This window comes from Rhopalosiphum padi, chromosome 2 (assembly GCF_020882245.1).
Source record: "Rhopalosiphum padi isolate XX-2018 chromosome 2, ASM2088224v1, whole genome shotgun sequence".
NCBI classification, from domain to species: domain Eukaryota; kingdom Metazoa; phylum Arthropoda; class Insecta; order Hemiptera; family Aphididae; genus Rhopalosiphum; species Rhopalosiphum padi.
This window is the reverse complement of record NC_083598.1, coordinates 29,448,886-29,469,248: the sequence shown is the minus strand read 5'-3', so window position 1 is coordinate 29,469,248 and position 20,363 is coordinate 29,448,886. Positions and strand designations below refer to the sequence as shown.

The following is a 20,363-nucleotide window of genomic DNA, read 5'->3' as shown; positions in this document are numbered from 1 at the left end:
AATATTTCTCGTTTCTTGATATAAATGATTATTTAATTGGTATTTAATAAAAAAAAATGTATGCAAGGTAACTATAAGACAAGAATAACAGTGTCAGGTAATTTTCCACACCACCTTTATTATTAAACGACGAACAATAACATTGTCCGTATGGTTTAATAACTTTATGAGGTATTACACAAGGCGCGTTTTTTTATTGTGGTGTCCCCAGTAGGCCTAATCCACATTGTAAGCGAGAACGCACTATATGCAGGGGCGTATTTAGGTAGGGGCTTTGGGTCCAGTTGTCCAGAACGGCAAATTTTTAAAGATTTAGAGGGGCAGCAAATTTTTATTTCGTACTTTATGAGTACTGGCACAGTGACGTCAATTATTAATATTTTTCACAACAAATGTGTGACATAGAGGTATAAAATACTATATAGTATTTATATAACATGGTATTCTATGGTATTAACAGTTTGACCAATGCGCGGCATAGAAGTTATTTTAATTTTTTATTTAACGGGGGGGGAGGCAACAAAATATGTGTTGCTCTTATTCTAAAATTTCTAAATACGCAACTGATCATATGAATGCATTCAAATAATAAAAAAAAAATATACAATAACTTAAACTATGTAGATATTAATAATTTTATATAATATAAAACGGGTAATGTGTATAATATGTGTGTGTTGCCGGCCGGCGATAGTCAATGTGTTGGATGAGTGGATGAGAGATGAGCGCTAATGCATAAAGGGGGGGACAACTAAATTAAGATGAGCTTCTTATTGATGCTGCCAATCTTCCTCCGGGTTGAAACGAAGACGAGTGCCGACACATTTCCCATCAGCTTTGTGACAAATTCTTCTTCACTAATAAATATTATATATTTATATATAGTGTTTTATACTTACTACGATTCTAAAAATTATAATATAATATAAACAAATACCTTCGACAGTTGATTATCGTCAGTTGAATTTCTTTTTGCTGCTGCCAGACGTCCTTCGTGTTGAAATACAGCCAAGTGCCGACACATTTTCCACCAGCTCAATGACAAATTCTTCTTCACTAATAAATATTATATAATTATATATAGTATACTTTACCTACTACGATTTTAAAAATTATAATATAATATAAACAAATACCTTCAACAGTTGATTATCGTCAGTTGAATTTCTTTTTGCTGCTGCTAGACGTCCTCCGTGTTGAAATACAGCCGACATATTTCCCATCAGCTTTGTGACAAATTCTTCTTCACTAATAAATATTATATATTTATATATAGTGTTTTATACTTACTACGATTCTAAAAATTATAATATAATATAAACAAATACCTTCGACAGTTGATTATCGTCAGTTGAATTTCTTTTTGCTGCTGCCAGACGTCCTTCGTGTTGAAATACAGCCAAGTGCCGACACATTTTCCACCAGCTCAATGACAAATTCTTCTTCACTAATAAATATTATATAATTATATATAGTATACTTTACCTACTACGATTTTAAAAATTATAATATAATATAAACAAATACCTTCAACAGTTGATTATCGTCAGTTGAATTTCTTTTTGCTGCTGCTAGACGTCCTCCGTGTTGAAATACAGCCGACATATTTCCCATCAGCTTTGTGACAAATTCTTCTTCACTAATAAATATTATATATTTATATATAGTGTTTTATACTTACTACGATTCTAAAAATTATAATATAATATAAACAAATACCTTCGACAGTTGATTATCGTCAGTTGAATTTCTTTTTGCTGCTGCCAGACGTCCTTCGTGTTGAAATACAGCCAAGTGCCGACACATTTTCCACCAGCTCAATGACAAATTCTTCATCACTAATAAATATTATATAATTATATATAGTATACTATACCTACTACGATTCTAAAAATTATAATATAATATAAACAAATACCTTCGACAGTTGATTATCATCAATTGAATTTCTTTTTGATGCTGCAAATCTTCCTCCGGGTTGAAACGAAGCCGAGTGCCGACACATTTTCCATCAGGTCAATGACAAATTCTTCCTTCGTCGGTGGATAGTCCATGATCCAGTTAAATGTTCTGTTCCTATAAAACTTCAACTAATATGCAGATTAAATGTAATTTAAACTTATAATATAATGCAAACAAATCCTTTCATCAGTTGACATAAAGATGAGCTTCTTATTGATGCTGCCAATCTTCCTCCGGGTTGAAACGAAGACGAGTGCCGACACATTTCCCATCAGCTTTGTGACAAATTCTTCTTCACTAATAAATATTATATATTTATATATAGTGTTTTATACTTACTACGATTCTAAAAATTATAATATAATATAAACAAATACCTTCGACAGTTGATTATCGTCAGTTGAATTTCTTTTTGCTGCTGCCAGACGTCCTTCGTGTTGAAATACAGCCAAGTGCCGACACATTTTCCACCAGCTCAATGACAAATTCTTCTTCACTAATAAATATTATATAATTATATATAGTATACTTTACCTACTACGATTTTAAAAATTATAATATAATATAAACAAATACCTTCAACAGTTGATTATCGTCAGTTGAATTTCTTTTTGCTGCTGCTAGACGTCCTCCGTGTTGAAATACAGCCGACATATTTCCCATCAGCTTTGTGACAAATTCTTCTTCACTAATAAATATTATATATTTATATATAGTGTTTTATACTTACTACGATTCTAAAAATTATAATATAATATAAACAAATACCTTCGACAGTTGATTATCGTCAGTTGAATTTCTTTTTGCTGCTGCCAGACGTCCTTCGTGTTGAAATACAGCCAAGTGCCGACACATTTTCCACCAGCTCAATGACAAATTCTTCATCACTAATAAATATTATATAATTATATATAGTATACTATACCTACTACGATTCTAAAAATTATAATATAATATAAACAAATACCTTCGACAGTTGATTATCATCAATTGAATTTCTTTTTGATGCTGCAAATCTTCCTCCGGGTTGAAACGAAGCCGAGTGCCGACACATTTTCCATCAGGTCAATGACAAATTCTTCCTTCGTCGGTGGATAGTCCATGATCCAGTTAAATGTTCTGTTCCTATAAAACTTCAACTAATATGCAGATTAAATGTAATTTAAACTTATAATATAATGCAAACAAATCCTTTCAACAGTTGACATAAAGATGAGCTTCTTATTGATGCTGCCAATCTTCCTCCGGGTTGAAACGAAGACGAGTGCCGACACATTTCCCATCAGCTTTGTGACAAATTCTTCTTCACTAATAAATATTATATAATTATATATAGTATACTTTACCTACTACGATTTTAAAAATTATAATATAATATAAACAAATACCTTCAACAGTTGATTATCGTCAGTTGAATTTCTTTTTGCTGCTGCTAGACGTCCTCCGTGTTGAAATACAGCCGACATATTTCCCATCAGCTTTGTGACAAATTCTTCTTCACTAATAAATATTATATATTTATATATAGTGTTTTATACTTACTACGATTCTAAAAATTATAATATAATATAAACAAATACCTTCGACAGTTGATTATCGTCAGTTGAATTTCTTTTTGCTGCTGCCAGACGTCCTTCGTGTTGAAATACAGCCAAGTGCCGACACATTTTCCACCAGCTCAATGACAAATTCTTCATCACTAATAAATATTATATAATTATATATAGTATACTATACCTACTACGATTCTAAAAATTATAATATAATATAAACAAATACCTTCGACAGTTGATTATCATCAATTGAATTTCTTTTTGATGCTGCAAATCTTCCTCCGGGTTGAAACGAAGCCGAGTGCCGACACATTTTCCATCAGGTCAATGACAAATTCTTCCTTCGTCGGTGGATAGTCCATGATCCAGTTAAATGTTCTGTTCCTATAAAACTTCAACTAATATGCAGATTAAATGTAATTTAAACTTATAATATAATGCAAACAAATCCTTTCATCAGTTGACATAAAGATGAGCTTCTTATTGATGCTGCCAATCTTCCTCCGGGTTGAAACGAAGACGAGTGCCGACACATTTCCCATCAGCTTTGTGACAAATTCTTCTTCACTAATAAATATTATATATTTATATATAGTGTTTTATACTTACTACGATTCTAAAAATTATAATATAATATAAACAAATACCTTCGACAGTTGATTATCGTCAGTTGAATTTCTTTTTGCTGCTGCCAGACGTCCTTCGTGTTGAAATACAGCCAAGTGCCGACACATTTTCCACCAGCTCAATGACAAATTCTTCTTCACTAATAAATATTATATAATTATATATAGTATACTTTACCTACTACGATTTTAAAAATTATAATATAATATAAACAAATACCTTCAACAGTTGATTATCGTCAGTTGAATTTCTTTTTGCTGCTGCTAGACGTCCTCCGTGTTGAAATACAGCCGACATATTTCCCATCAGCTTTGTGACAAATTCTTCTTCACTAATAAATATTATATATTTATATATAGTGTTTTATACTTACTACGATTCTAAAAATTATAATATAATATAAACAAATACCTTCGACAGTTGATTATCGTCAGTTGAATTTCTTTTTGCTGCTGCCAGACGTCCTTCGTGTTGAAATACAGCCAAGTGCCGACACATTTTCCACCAGCTCAATGACAAATTCTTCATCACTAATAAATATTATATAATTATATATAGTATACTATACCTACTACGATTCTAAAAATTATAATATAATATAAACAAATACCTTCGACAGTTGATTATCATCAATTGAATTTCTTTTTGATGCTGCAAATCTTCCTCCGGGTTGAAACGAAGCCGAGTGCCGACACATTTTCCATCAGGTCAATGACAAATTCTTCCTTCGTCGGTGGATAGTCCATGATCCAGTTAAATGTTCTGTTCCTATAAAACTTCAACTAATATGCAGATTAAATGTAATTTAAACTTATAATATAATGCAAACAAATCCTTTCAACAGTTGACATAAAGATGAGCTTCTTATTGATGCTGCCAATCTTCCTCCGGGTTGAAACGAAGACGAGTGCCGACACATTTCCCATCAGCTTTGTGACAAATTCTTCTTCACTAATAAATATTATATATTTATATATAGTGTTTTATACTTACTACGATTCTAAAAATTATAATATAATATAAACAAATACCTTCGACAGTTGATTATCGTCAGTTGAATTTCTTTTTGCTGCTGCCAGACGTCCTTCGTGTTGAAATACAGCCAAGTGCCGACACATTTTCCACCAGCTCAATGACAAATTCTTCATCACTAATAAATATTATATAATTATATATAGTATACTATACCTACTACGATTCTAAAAATTATAATATAATATAAACAAATACCTTCGACAGTTGATTATCATCAATTGAATTTCTTTTTGATGCTGCAAATCTTCCTCCGGGTTGAAACGAAGCCGAGTGCCGACACATTTTCCATCAGGTCAATGACAAATTCTTCCTTCGTCGGTGGATAGTCCATGATCCAGTTAAATGTTCTGTTCCTATAAAACTTCAACTAATATGCAGATTAAATGTAATTTAAACTTATAATATAATGCAAACAAATCCTTTCAACAGTTGACATAAAGATGAGCTTCTTATTGATGCTGCCAATCTTCCTCCGGGTTGAAACGAAGACGAGTGTCGACACATTTTCCACCAGCTCAATGACAAATTCTTCTTCACTAATAAATATTATATAATTATATATAGTATACTATACCTACTACGATTCTAAAAATTATAATATAATATAAAAAAATACCTTCGACAGTTGATTATCATCAAGTTGAATTTCATTTTGCTGCTGCCAGTCGTCCTCCGGCCGTGTTGAAATACAGCCGAGTGTCGACACATTTTCCATCAGCTTTGTGACAACTTCTTCTTCACTAATAAATATTATATATTTATATAAAGTATACTATATCTAATACGATTCTAAAAATTATAATATAATATAAACAAATACCTTCAACAGTTGATTATCGTCAGTTGAATTTCTTTTTGCTGCTGCCAGACGTCCTCCGTGTTGAAATACAGCCGAGTGTCGACACATTTTCCATCAGCTTTGTGACAAATTCTTCTTTACTAATAAATATTATATTTTTATATATAGTGTTTTATACTTACTACTATTCTAAAAATTATAATATAATATAAACAAATACCTTCGACAGTTGATTATCATCAATTGAATTTCTTTTTGATGCTGCAAATCTTCCTCCGGGTTGAAACGAAGCCGAGTGCCGACACATTTTCCATCAGGTCAATGACAAATTCTTCCTTCGTCGGTGGATAGTCCATGATCCAGTTAAATGTTCTGTTCCTATAAAACTTCAACTAATATGCAGATTAAATGTAATTTAAACTTATAATATAATGCAAACAAATCCTTTCAACAGTTGACATAAAGATGAGCTTCTTATTGATGCTGCCAATCTTCCTCCGGGTTGAAACGAAGACGAGTGTCGACACATTTTCCATCAGCTTTGTGACAAATTCTTCTTTACTAATAAATATTATATTTTTATATATAGTGTTTTATACTTACTACTATTCTAAAAATTATAATATAATATAAAAAAATACCTTCGACAGTTGATTATCATCAAGTTGAATTTCATTTTGCTGCTGCCAGTCGTCCTCCGGCCGTGTTGAAATACAGCCGAGTGTCGACACATTTTCCATCAGCTTTGTGACAACTTCTTCTTCACTAATAAATATTATATATTTATATAAAGTATACTATATCTACTACGATTCTAAAAATTATAATATAATATAAACAAATACCTTCAACAGTTGATTATCGTCAGTTGAATTTCTTTTTGCTGCTGCTAGACGTCCTCCGTGTTGAAATACAGCCGACATATTTCCCATCAGCTTTGTGACAAATTCTTCTTCACTAATAAATATTATATATTTATATATAGTGTTTGATACTTACTACGATTCTAAAAATTATAATATAATATAAACAAATACCTTCAACAGTTGATTATCGTCAGTTGAATTTCTTTTTGCTGCTGCCAGACGTCCTCCGTGTTGAAATACAGCCGAGTGTCGACACATTTTCCATCAGCTTTGTGACAAATTCTTCTTTACTAATAAATATTATATTTTTATATATAGTGTTTTATACTTACTACTATTCTAAAAATTATAATATAATATAAACAAATACCTTCGACAGTTGATTATCATCAATTGAATTTCTTTTTGATGCTGCAAATCTTCCTCCGGGTTGAAACGAAGCCGAGTGCCGACACATTTTCCATCAGGTCAATGACAAATTCTTCCTTCGTCGGTGGATAGTCCATGATCCAGTTAAATGTTCTGTTCCTATAAAACTTCAACTAATATGCAGATTAAATGTAATTTAAACTTATAATATAATGCAAACAAATCCTTTCAACAGTTGACATAAAGATGAGCTTCTTATTGATGCTGCCAATCTTCCTCCGGGTTGAAACGAAGACGAGTGTCGACACATTTTCCACCAGCTCAATGACAAATTCTTCTTCACTAATAAATATTATATAATTATATATAGTATACTATACCTACTACGATTCTAAAAATTATAATATAATATAAAAAAATACCTTCGACAGTTGATTATCATCAAGTTGAATTTCATTTTGCTGCTGCCAGTCGTCCTCCGGCCGTGTTGAAATACAGCCGAGTGTCGACACATTTTCCATCAGCTTTGTGACAACTTCTTCTTCACTAATAAATATTATATATTTATATAAAGTATACTATATCTACTACGATTCTAAAAATTATAATATAATATAAACAAATACCTTCAACAGTTGATTATCGTCAGTTGAATTTCTTTTTGCTGCTGCTAGACGTCCTCCGTGTTGAAATACAGCCGACATATTTCCCATCAGCTTTGTGACAAATTCTTCTTCACTAATAAATATTATATATTTATATATAGTGTTTTATACTTACTACGATTCTAAAAATTATAATATAATATAAACAAATACCTTCGACAGTTGATTATCGTCAGTTGAATTTCTTTTTGCTGCTGCCAGACGTCCTTCGTGTTGAAATACAGCCAAGTGCCGACACATTTTCCACCAGCTCAATGACAAATTCTTCATCACTAATAAATATTATATAATTATATATAGTATACTATACCTACTACGATTCTAAAAATTATAATATAATATAAACAAATACCTTCGACAGTTGATTATCATCAATTGAATTTCTTTTTGATGCTGCAAATCTTCCTCCTGGTTGAAACGAAGCCGAGTGCCGACACATTTTCCTTCAGCTCAATGACAAATTCTTCGTCGGTGAGTAGTCCACGATCCAGCCAAATGTTCGTTTCCTATAAAACTTCAACTAATGTGCAGATTAAATGTAATTCAAACTTATAGTAAAATTTTACTGTTTAAGAAATCTATGTTGGTGTTCTTTTATTTTTGAATTTAAATTAATTTGAAATTTTATATTCATAATTTATCAGTTAAAAATGTAAACAAGAACTAAAAAGATTATAGTATATTGTAGTTTAACTTTCTGTTCGGTGGCCACCTTTTTAATTCCTCACTCTCTTTTATAAGAAAGTTAAACAGCACAATAACTATAAAAAATATAAATTTAAACATACACAAAGACGAACTTGCTTTGTGATAAGAAAAAAAATTGAAAAAGTTGGTAATTTTTCAGTGTATTATTAAAATAAAAAGAACACCTAAAACCGTAGTACAGTATATTATCTAAAAAAAAACCATAAAAATTAAATATAATTTAAGTAAATATTCATAATATACTGTACTACTGTTTAAAAAATTATAGTATTAAACAAACACAGCCCTGTGACACTTTTTTTTGTTATTCATCAGCTTCCTATTGATGCTGCCAATCTTCCTCCGGGTTGACATTATATAGCGTAATTATTTCTTTTTTTTTGTTTTTCCGATATTATGGCAAGATCTGAAATTTTTTGTTTTATTTTATTACTATTTAGTATTTACCACCCAAAGTACCAAATTGATCCATATTTGCTACAAGAATTTATGACAAACAAAAAGTAAACTACATAATTGTAAAATCTTTATACATTTTTCGCTACGTCCACGTCCAGGATCTAAGGTGTACTATTCTACTACTATTCTAATATAATATAATGCGAATAATACAAATAATACACGGTTGTTATTTTTAACAATTTTTGTCTACTATAACTAATGAGTAAAATAAGTAGGCATTGTGTACTATTTTTTCATTGGACCCTGGAGAATAAAATATGCGACTACATCGTCTGACTAGCGCGGATTGTTCATATAAAAATTATATATTTTATTTTAAGTTTAAAAAATAATTCTAATCCCAAAAAAGAATAATAAAAAAAACTTACTTAAGAGTTGTCCAATCTATAGTGTACGGAGTGGTGCACCGCCGCCGAATAAACTCCAAATTTTCTTCATACAATCTTCATCATGATTCTAAATGAGAGTTTAAAGACATTTTATGAAAATAAACAGCACGAAATGAAAAGGAGAGTATTTGTCATGTACTGAAGACTGTTGTTTAACGACTGTTCATTAAGACTATTATAGAATTGTTAATCGTCTTCGACGAATGTCGTCGATTGTCGTAGATGACGAATATTATAATATATGATAAATCTATGGTTTTTTTTTTATAGAACTCTTTATGATATTATACGATCTATTTTTCTATTTTAGCTGTTTGACATATTAACGTAAAATTGAAACATATAAACTATAGACCAAATCTTTATAGATATTGCAAAGTATTAATATTTTATTCTAATGAAGATGATTACAAATTATTTAATTTAATGAATATTTAACTTATGAAAATAGTGAACTAAATAAAAATAATTATATTTTTAAGTATTTAAAAAAAAGAATTATGATTAATATCGTTATGTTTCTAAATTATTATTTCTGCATTATTTTGATTCTAATCACGCGCAGTGTTTTAACTTAATCTTATTTATCTATTACATTAGATGCAATTACCTTTGTCTGTAGATATTGTGTCTGAAGACACCTATCATAATAGAAACAAATTCATAGATTTATTTTATTATGGTTTCATGTAACAAATAGTACCTAGTCAATGCTTTGAGGAATTCAATTTTCAGTACCATTTTACAAAATAATTAAAAATTACATTAAATTAAAGATAAAAAAGTAATTATTACAGTGTTGCTTTATACATTAGTGATTATGTTTATTACTGTAATTAGTGTGTGAAATTTGAATTTGAAAGAGACAGTCAGTCAACCTTCATTAATAAGTACAATGTTGATGTATTATGACTTATAATATTATATGTTGATTGATATTGCTAAGTATTTAATTTTATTTTTTTTGTGTAAAGTTTGACAAGCTACATTTTTTCCGAAAACATTGCATTTATCATAATTATTATTATAATATTGTATAAATAATAAATATATTTTATACCGTATTATATTCTTGTTATATACTTTTGAGTCAATAGGTACAAGTACAACCCTTTCATAAAATAATTTGAATAAATAATATCTTAAGATTAATCTACGTATGTCAAAAATGTCATTGTGTACGTATAGTATAACATGTACAAAAAACTTTTATTTCCCTACAAATAATGTTTTAAATAATAACAAAATATATAATATCGTAAATGTACATAATTTTAAAATATTTTGAAAAAATACTCTCATAAGAATTTAATTAAGGTTTTAGGTATCTAAGACTAAAATTATTAGTTTTTGAACTATAACAAAATATAAAAATTATTTGAGAAAAAATATTTATTTTTAGGGTGAGTGTATTAATAAACATTTAGTAAGTTATAGGTATAATACTGAACTTCAAATAGTCATAAAAAATTATGTGACTTTCCAGTAAACATATTATTTTTATTTTAGGTTAAAAAAAAAACTAATGAGAATTCCAACATAATATTTTTAAATTGTAGATATAAAAAGAAAATATTTATATGAATATCTAACGAAAAAATTAATTTGAACATTTTATAGATTTAGCCGAATACAATCAAAATTTTAATTTTAAACGTTTATAAAATATACCGTGACTATACATTTTTTATTACAGTAAATTAGTGAACGATTGATGAAGAAGTCTGTATTAAATTTTAAATCATATTTGTATATCTATAATTTTTTTCGGCTTAATAAAAAAAAAAAAAAATTTAATTGTTTTAAATAATGAAAATGCTTTTAAAATTATACAATTTACCTATAGAGAAATCATAATGTAAATAATTGGTAAATTTTTCTATAATTAGTATTTTTTAATTAAAATTAAATTAATAAATTAATTTTGTCGATATTATACAAGTATATAGCCTAATAATACATTTGTTTTTTTGGGTTTTCGATATTATGACAAGATTCGAAATTTTTTATTTTATTTTACTATTAACCGCCCAAAGTACTGAATAGATCATATTTGCTACAATAATTTATGACAGAAAAAAAACCACACAATTGTCAAATAAATATACATTCATTGCTATGTCCAGGATCTAAGGTATACTTGACAGTTGACGACTTAATTTTATTCTTAGCTATTTTATACATTGGACCAGTGGTCAACCTTTTTGGACTCTCGGGCCACATTCACAAACTAAAAACTGTTAGCGGGCAAAAAAAGAATAAAAATTTAATATACTTAAATTATTTACTATGCAAAAAAATATTGTTTAGAACTTTAAATTAAAAAATAAATTCGACGTTTTAGAATTTAAAGCGGGCCGTAGACAATAGCTCACTGGTTGCCGGCCATTGCATTGGACGATTGGAAATAAAATAAAAGTCTGTCATCCAAGTATAGCAGCTTGTACACGTCAATAAATATTTATTTTAAGTATAAAAGATAAATTTAATACTCCATAATTATGGGAAAATTAACTTACGTAAGTATTCTTCGACGCTGTTCGGCGAAATCGAGCTGCACCACATTTACAGTTCAAACGTGTACCATCACCGCCGAAGAAACAGCTAGCTCTTATTTCTTCATTCGTCTTCTTTGAGCTTCAGAATGAAATTATTAAAATATTCTATAAAAATGAGAGAACTCGTCATATACTAAAGGCTGTTGTTTAAAGACTGTTCAATAAAACTTTTAGAATTATTAACGGTCTTCTACAAATGACGACGATTGTCGATTGCCACGGATGATAATGTGATAGATTATATGTTTTTTTTTATAAACTCTTTGTGATATTATAGGATTTATTTTTATATCTCTGTCTTGCATACGAAAAATTTGGTATTTAATTAATTTCGTACATAAAACCATAATAATTGTATATCCTGAATTTTTTTTTTTAATTATAATTTTATTATTTCAATAGGTTTTGGTAAAATTTTTCACCAAAAAATAAAACCATATAAATATGGTAATATTTACAACTTTTTTGTTTTTCCGATATTATGGCGAGATCTGAACTTTTTTATTTTATTTTACTATTTACCAACCAAAGTACCAAATAGATCATATTTGCTATAAGAATTCATGGCAGACAGAAAATAAACTACATAATTGTAAAATCATTATACATTTTTCGCTAAATATCCAGGATATAAATTCTAAGGTATACTTATAACGACTTTATTTTATTTTTGGAAATTTCATCATTAATGTATGATCGGTAACCTTTTTTAACTCTCAGGCCACATTCACAAATTAAAAACAGTTTGCAGACCAGATAAAAATGAAAACTTTATATTCTTAAATTATTTACTATGGAAAAAATATTTTAGAACTTTAAAATAATAAAATATAAATAAAAAAAAATATCAGTGTTTTAGAATTTAAAACGGGTCGTATATATAATAACCCGTCGGTTGCTGACCACTTTATTGGATTGACGATCGAAAATAAAATATAGGTCTGTCATCGGGGTAACGCTTGTAGAAGTCAATAAACATTTATGTTATGTATAAATAGTAGATTTATTACTACCCCAAAATTATAGGAAAATTAACCTACGTAAGTATCCTTCGACGCTTTTCGGCGAAATCAAGCTGTGCCATATTAAAGTTCAAACGTGCACCGTCACCGAAGAAACAGCTATAGTTTATTTTTTCATTCGTCTTCTTTACGCTTCGGAATGGAATTATTGAAATATTTTATGAAAATGAGTGTACTTGTCATGTACTGAAGGCTGTTGTTTGACGACTGTTCAATAAAATTATTAGAATTGTCAATGGTCTCCTACAAATGACAACGATTGTCGTTTGCCATGGATGAAAAATATTATAATAATGTTTTTTTTATAAAACTCTGTGTGCTTTTATAGGATTCATTATTATATTTCAGCTGTCTTGCATACGAAACTTTTGGTATCTTATTAATTTCATACGTAAAATCATAATAATTGTAAATTATCCTGAATTTTTTTTTAAATTATAATTTTATAACGGTTATTAACGGTTTTATACGGTTTGGCAGAACTAAATGATTAATAATTTTAAAAATATTTAAAAATTTAATCATTAAACTGATATTACATACTAAATAGTTAATAGATTATAATCTAGGTATTACATATAATAAATAAGGACTTGCAAAATTACTAAAATTAATTTCTAAATATTATTCATATTCAACTCGTTATACACATATAGTCACATATCATTTCCGTTTCGGTACCGTCCTGTTTAGGAATAATACATAATCATACTATTTTTACTGTTTTTAAAATTAATCGATAAGTTCTAACTAATATACTCAGATAATTTGCGATATTAATATATATATATATAATAAATGCGTCTATTTATGGTATTATGCTATGTTTATTTTATCCTATAAGTGTATAGTTAAAATGTTTTGAAAATTATAATATTTATAAAAAATGCAAACATTAACATTTGTTAAAATTATCAAATAACTATAGTAATTCGTTTTTAAATTACAAAAAAACAAAAATCGGTTGAGAAGAAATAGTTATCACAGAAATATGAAATGAATATCCAATGTCTTAAAAATTCAAAATTCAAACAATTATAAAAAAATATTAATGCGTCTTTTCGGAAAACTTTTTATTTTTGTTAGGGATAAAAAAAACTTATATTAGTCGGGTACTCGGCAGGTTATAAATAAAAAATGCTATTTATACAATTAATATAAATATAAATTATTATTCTATAAAATGGGTCTGGTAATATACTAATATGACGATTATGTATTTTCGGTTTCACGTATTTTATGCATTGCGTGTTGGGGAATAAAATATGCATACGTATACGTCACATACTCACATGACGTGAATAGTAGAATAAAATATGTGCTTACGTCGATTACATCGTCCGAGTAGCCGATTGTTCATATAAATAAATATATTTTATTTTAAGTTTAAAATGTAAATTTAATTCTAAAAAAGAATAAGAAAAAAACTTACGTAATCGTAGACTGTTCCCGGGAAACCGAGTTGTTTCAATCTTCAGTCTATACGGAGTGGTGTACCGCCGCCGAAGAAACTGAAAATTTTCTTCATATCGATCTTCATCGTGATTCTAAATGAGAATAAAAATACATTTTATGAAAATAAACAGCATAAAATGAAAATGAGAGTACTTGTCATGTACTAAAGGCTGTTGTTTGACGACTGTTCAATAAAATTATTAGAATTGTTAATCGTCTCTTACAAATGACAACGATTGTCGTTTGCCATGGATGATAATATGAAATATATTATAATTTTATTTTTTTATAGAACTCTTTGTGATTTTATAGGATTTATTATTATATTTTAGCTGTTTGACATACGTAAAATTGAAACACATAAACTAGACCAAATCTTTATAGATATTGCAAAGTATAAATATTTTATTCTAATGAAAATGATTACAAATTATTTAATTTAATCTATGAAAATAGTGAACTAAATAAAAATAATTATATTTTTAAGTATTTAAAAAAAAGAATTATGATTAATATCGTTATGTTTCTAAATTATTATTTCTGCATTATTTTGATTCTAATCACGCGCAGTGTTTTAACTTAATCTTACTTATCTATTACATTAGATGCAATTACCTCTGTCTGTAGATATTGTGTCTGAAGACACCTATCATAATAGAAAAAAATTCATACATTTCGTTTATTGTGGTTTCTTGTAACAAATAGTACCTAGTCACTAGTCAATGCTTTAGGTAATCAATTTACTTTTTAAACTTAAAATAAAATATATTAATTTTTATGAAAAATCCGCTACCCGGATGATATAATCGATGTAAACGCATATTTTATTAATTTATATATAAATTATATAATATTGAACTTCAAACAGTCATAATATAAGTTTCCAGTGAGCATTTTATTTTTGTTTTTACATTAAAAAACTAATGAGAATTCCTATAAAACATTTTAAAATTATAGATATAAAAAGAAAATATTTATATGAATACTAATGAAAAAAATAATTTGAACATTTTAAAAATTTTAAAAATTTGTAATAATAAAAAAATAAAGAACATTGTTTATATATATATATATATAGTTTGAAAATATTATTAAAATAATAACATAAATAAGAAATACTCTCATAAAAAATTAGTTAAGACTTTAAGTTATCGGTGTATAAGATTATTTGTTTTTAAACTATGTATAGTATTATAGTCTATAACACAATATAAAAATCATTTTACAAGAAATAGTTTTTTTTGGGGATGAAAAATTAATACTCAATAAATCATAAAATATTGAACTTCAGTCGTAAAAAATAATGTGATTTTCCAGTAAACCTTTTATATTTGTTATATTTAAAAAAAACTAATGAGAATTATTATATTAAATTTGTACCTATATAAAAAGACAATATTATTATACAAATATATGATGAAAAAATACATTTTTTATTGCAGTAATTTAGTGACACTGTATTAAATTTTAAATCATATTTGCTATCAATAATTTTTATCGGCTTAAAAAAAAAAAAATTAATTATTTAAAATTGTTAAAATGTTTTTATAGGAAATCATAATATAGACAGTTGGTAAAATTTTCAACATTTTATGATTAGCATTTTTGAATTAAAACTTAGTAAATGAATTAATTTTGTCGAAATTATACAAGTATATAGCGTAATGATTCCAGTTTTTCCGATATTATGACAAGATCTGAAATTTTTTATTTTATTTTACTATTATCCACCCAAAGTACTAAATATATCATAATTGCTACAAGAATTTATAACAGATAGAAAAAAAAAACTAAGTAATTTTAAAATCAATATATATTCATTACTACGTATCCTGGCCGAAGATATAATTGACGAATTAATTTTATTCTTGGCTATTTTTTAACTTTAACCTTTTAGAATTCTCATGCTATATTCACAAATTAAAAACAGTTTGCGGACCAGACAAAAATAAAAATTTTATATTCTTAAATTATTTACTATGAAAAAAAATATTATCTAGAACTTTAAAATAATAAAATATTAAAAAAAAGATTTCATCGTTTAAGAATTTAAAACGGGTCGTATACAATAACCCATCGGTTGCCGGCTATCGGAAATAAAATATAGGTCTAAGTAATCGGGGTGGCAGCTTGTACAAGTCAATAAATATTTATTTAAAGTATAAAAATTAAATTTATTACTACCCCAAATCCAAAATTATAGGACAATTAACCTACGTAAGTATCCTTCGACGCTTTTCGGCGAAATCAAGCTGTGCCATATTAAAGTTCAAACGTGCACAGCCACTGAAGAAACAGCTAGTTTATTTCTTCATTCGTCTTCTTTACGCTTCGGAATGGAATTATTGAAATATTTTATGAAAATGAGAGTACTTGTCATGTACTGAAGGCTGTTGTTTGACGACTGTTCAATAAAATGATTAGAATGGTTAATCGTCTCCTACAAATGAAGACGATTGTCGATTGCCACGGATGATAAATATTGTAATAATATGATAGATCATATGTTTTTTTTTATAGAACTCTTTGTGATATTATAGGATTTATTTTTATATTTCAGCTGTCTTGCATACGAAACTTTTGGTATCTAATTAATTTCATACGTAAAACCATAATAATTGTATATCCTGAATTTTTTTAAATCATAATTTTATTATTTCAATAGTTGTTTGGTAAAATTTTTCACCAACAAATAAGATCATCTTCGACCAGCATAATTTTACATTGTACACAATGCATTAATACATTATACATTGCATTCAAATTATACAAATTCGTTATAGTGACATACTTAACCTAGTCTACATGTAGTATTGTAGTCACTTACTATAGTAGCTATACAGCAGTTTACGGGTTGGCTGAACTAAATGATTAATAATTTTAAAAATATTTAAAAGTTGAATCATTCAATTAATAATAGATACTAAATAGTTAATAGATTATGATCTACGTATAATAAAGAAGGATTTACAAAATCAATAAAATTAATTTCTAAATACAAGCAGTTATTCACATTCGACTCGTTATATACACATGTGACTATATCATTCCCGTTTCGGTAACGTCCTGTTAAGGAATAATACATACCTACTCATACTATTTTTTACTGATTTTAAAATAATCAATAGGTTCTAATGTTAATATGCTTAGATAATTTGCAATATTAATATATATATATAATAAATACATCTATTTATGGTATTATGCTATTGTTATTTTATCCTATAAGTGTATAGTCAAAATATTTTGAAAATTATGATATGTATAAGAAATGCAAACATTAACATTTGGTGAAATTATTAAATAACTATAGTAATTCGTTTTTAAATTACTACAAAACAACAAAAATCAGTTGAGCAGAAATAGTTATCACAGAAATATGAAATGAATATCTAATAATGTCATAAAAATTCAAAATTCAGACAATTATAAAAAAATATTAATGCGTCTTTTCAGAAAACTTTTTATTTTTGTTAGGGATAAAAAAAACTTATATTAGTCGGGTACTCGGCCGGTTAAAAATGAAAAATGCTATTTATACATTTAATATAAACATAAATTATTATATAAAATGGGTCTGGTAATATACTAATATGACGACTATGTATTTTTGGTCTCACGTGTTTTATGCATCGCGCGTTCGAGAATAAAATATGCATACGTATACGTCACCCGGCGTGTAGTAGATTGTCCAGTGCAATAAGTATGTATTTATTTTATGTCTAAAAAAGTAAATTAAAGCTACAAAAGTGTAGAAAATCAAACTCACGTAAACATCGATTTTTTTTGTGAAACTTAGTTGTGTCATATTTAATGTCCACACGTTCAGTAACCACATCGCCGACCCAGGAACACCTTTCCTGATTCCTCGTCCGTCTTTACCACGTTTCGAATTGAAGATATTGAGATATTTCATAAAAATAAGCTGAACAGAACGGCATATGCGTGTAAAATATTATATAAATTAAAGTACGGTTTAACGATTTGTACGTCTATTTTTTTCTCCGTTAAAATTATTACAACCGTCATTCGTCTCCGACGAATAGCGAAGATTGATGATTACCATAGATTATAGATTAATATGATAGATCGATATCCATAGATTATAATATACTGTATTATTATGTTGTTATATTATTATTAACCAAACATTTAAATTTATTCGGGAGCATAGAGTATTACTCTATGTTCGGGAGTCTGCCGTTCGAGAGACTCAATTGTGTACATATACAAATTTTATATGCACGGCGGGGTAGATTGTACAGATGTTGTTCAGGACATTGAGACTAGACTCATTCAAAGTTTCTGCCATTGGCATCGCATAAATTTGTAATTAGTTGTTGTTATCGATATTTTTCGCCCGTATTATTATTGAATGACACCCGCCTTCTCATTATTAATGTAAAAATATTATAATATTATCAATAATCAATCAATATTAATATCGAAAACCATCATAATTATTTACCAAATAGACAAAAATATTAAATTATAGGTACTACAATTTTCTTCAAACTTTTTTATTGCTTTACTACTTTTTTTATGGTGAGTCCGCCGTCTCAAAGACCCCTGATGAGCCGCCACTGCAGGTGTTAATAAGTTTATGGCATAAACAGCTTAAAACTAATCTACATAATATTTTGAATACTATTCACTGTTATAGTATTAAATAATAATACACGAATTGGTGTCTTTAAATAATATTTTTGTAATAACTTAAAACAAAATAGATAATTATACCTATATAATCGTTATTTTTCGTTAAAATATACAGTTTTGTCAATATTCAAATTTGGTATATGTGTTACGCCGAATTCATGAAATTGCCGATTTCATGAAATCGGCAGAAAAATTGCCGATTTCGTAAAATCAGCAACGTTGTCGCCGAATACGTGAAATCGGCAATTTGGCTACCAAATTCACGAAATCGGCAAATTTTGATTGCCGATTTCGTGAATTAGGCAGACTTTTTTCTGCCGATTGCATGAATTCGGTAACATATTATTATGACATAATTACAAATAGTGGATTATAAATAAACAATAATTGCACGCGTGCTGATCGGCATTACCACGCCGTACTCTTTATTACCTATGATGATAGATGCTATGATACGTACAAGCATTTTATCTTGGTCATTGAGGTCTTTTTATTGCACGTACATGTCCTCAACCCCACCCATTCAAAATGTTGACATTTTTTTCAAGTCAACACTTAGTAGTCATTTAGCAACAATTTGCAAGCATATTTTCACAATTTGCAAGCCTATTTTTTAATCGGAAAAAATAAAAAACTTAGGGTGGGGCTGGTGACACATTTCCCCAGCCCCACCCATATCATTGAAATCATATTTTCAAATTTTTCTTGAACCATCGTTTAGCAGCCAATTAGCAACGTTTATTAGCTGGTAACTGGTATCAATATTTTTTGGTTAAAATAGGATATTATTTATGGAAATTAGTATTTTCTATTTATTTGGAATTTTTTAATCAATAAAGAATAACTTTTTTAACTTTTGTTTAACTTTTAAACTATTTTTTATATACATATAATATTTATTATTACAATTTGATTTTATTATATTTCTGGCGTTTTATACATTTATTTAAATTAAATTATGTTTTATAATTTTTTAAGAAGGGTCTTGTCGATTTTACGCAATCGGCAGTATTATGCACTTTAAGTTGCCGATTTCACGTACTCGGTGACAACGTTGCTGATTTCATGAAATCAGCAATTTTTCTGCCGATTTCATGAAATCGGGAATTTCATAAATTCGGCGTAACATATGTACTAATAGTAGCGCCGAACACGGGTATGAACTGGGTAAAATTCCCCAGAAATATTTATGGGTGGGTGGGTGATAATCAAAAATAGTTTGTTATGCAGTATC

The 20,363-nt window shown here is 28.0% G+C and overlaps 1 long non-coding RNA gene across 1 annotated transcript; it reads right to left on the bottom strand.

The window, feature by feature from the left end:
• Positions 1–98: 98 nt before the first annotated feature.
• Positions 99–12,213, bottom strand: LOC132922227 (uncharacterized). The gene is made up of 32 exons (XR_009660993.1): positions 11,955–12,213; positions 9,415–9,502; positions 8,229–8,990; positions 8,030–8,148; positions 7,838–7,949; positions 7,634–7,757; positions 7,213–7,553; positions 7,014–7,132; positions 6,822–6,933; positions 6,618–6,741; positions 6,197–6,537; positions 5,998–6,116; positions 5,794–5,917; positions 5,373–5,713; positions 5,174–5,292; positions 4,753–5,093; positions 4,554–4,672; positions 4,362–4,473; positions 4,163–4,281; positions 3,742–4,082; positions 3,543–3,661; positions 2,930–3,270; positions 2,731–2,849; positions 2,539–2,650; positions 2,340–2,458; positions 1,919–2,259; positions 1,720–1,838; positions 1,528–1,639; positions 1,329–1,447; positions 1,137–1,248; positions 938–1,056; positions 99–857 (listed from the first exon to the last, which is right to left on the bottom strand). It is a non-coding gene; the product is annotated as an uncharacterized LOC132922227 (long non-coding RNA).
• Positions 12,214–20,363: the final 8,150 nt, after the last annotated feature.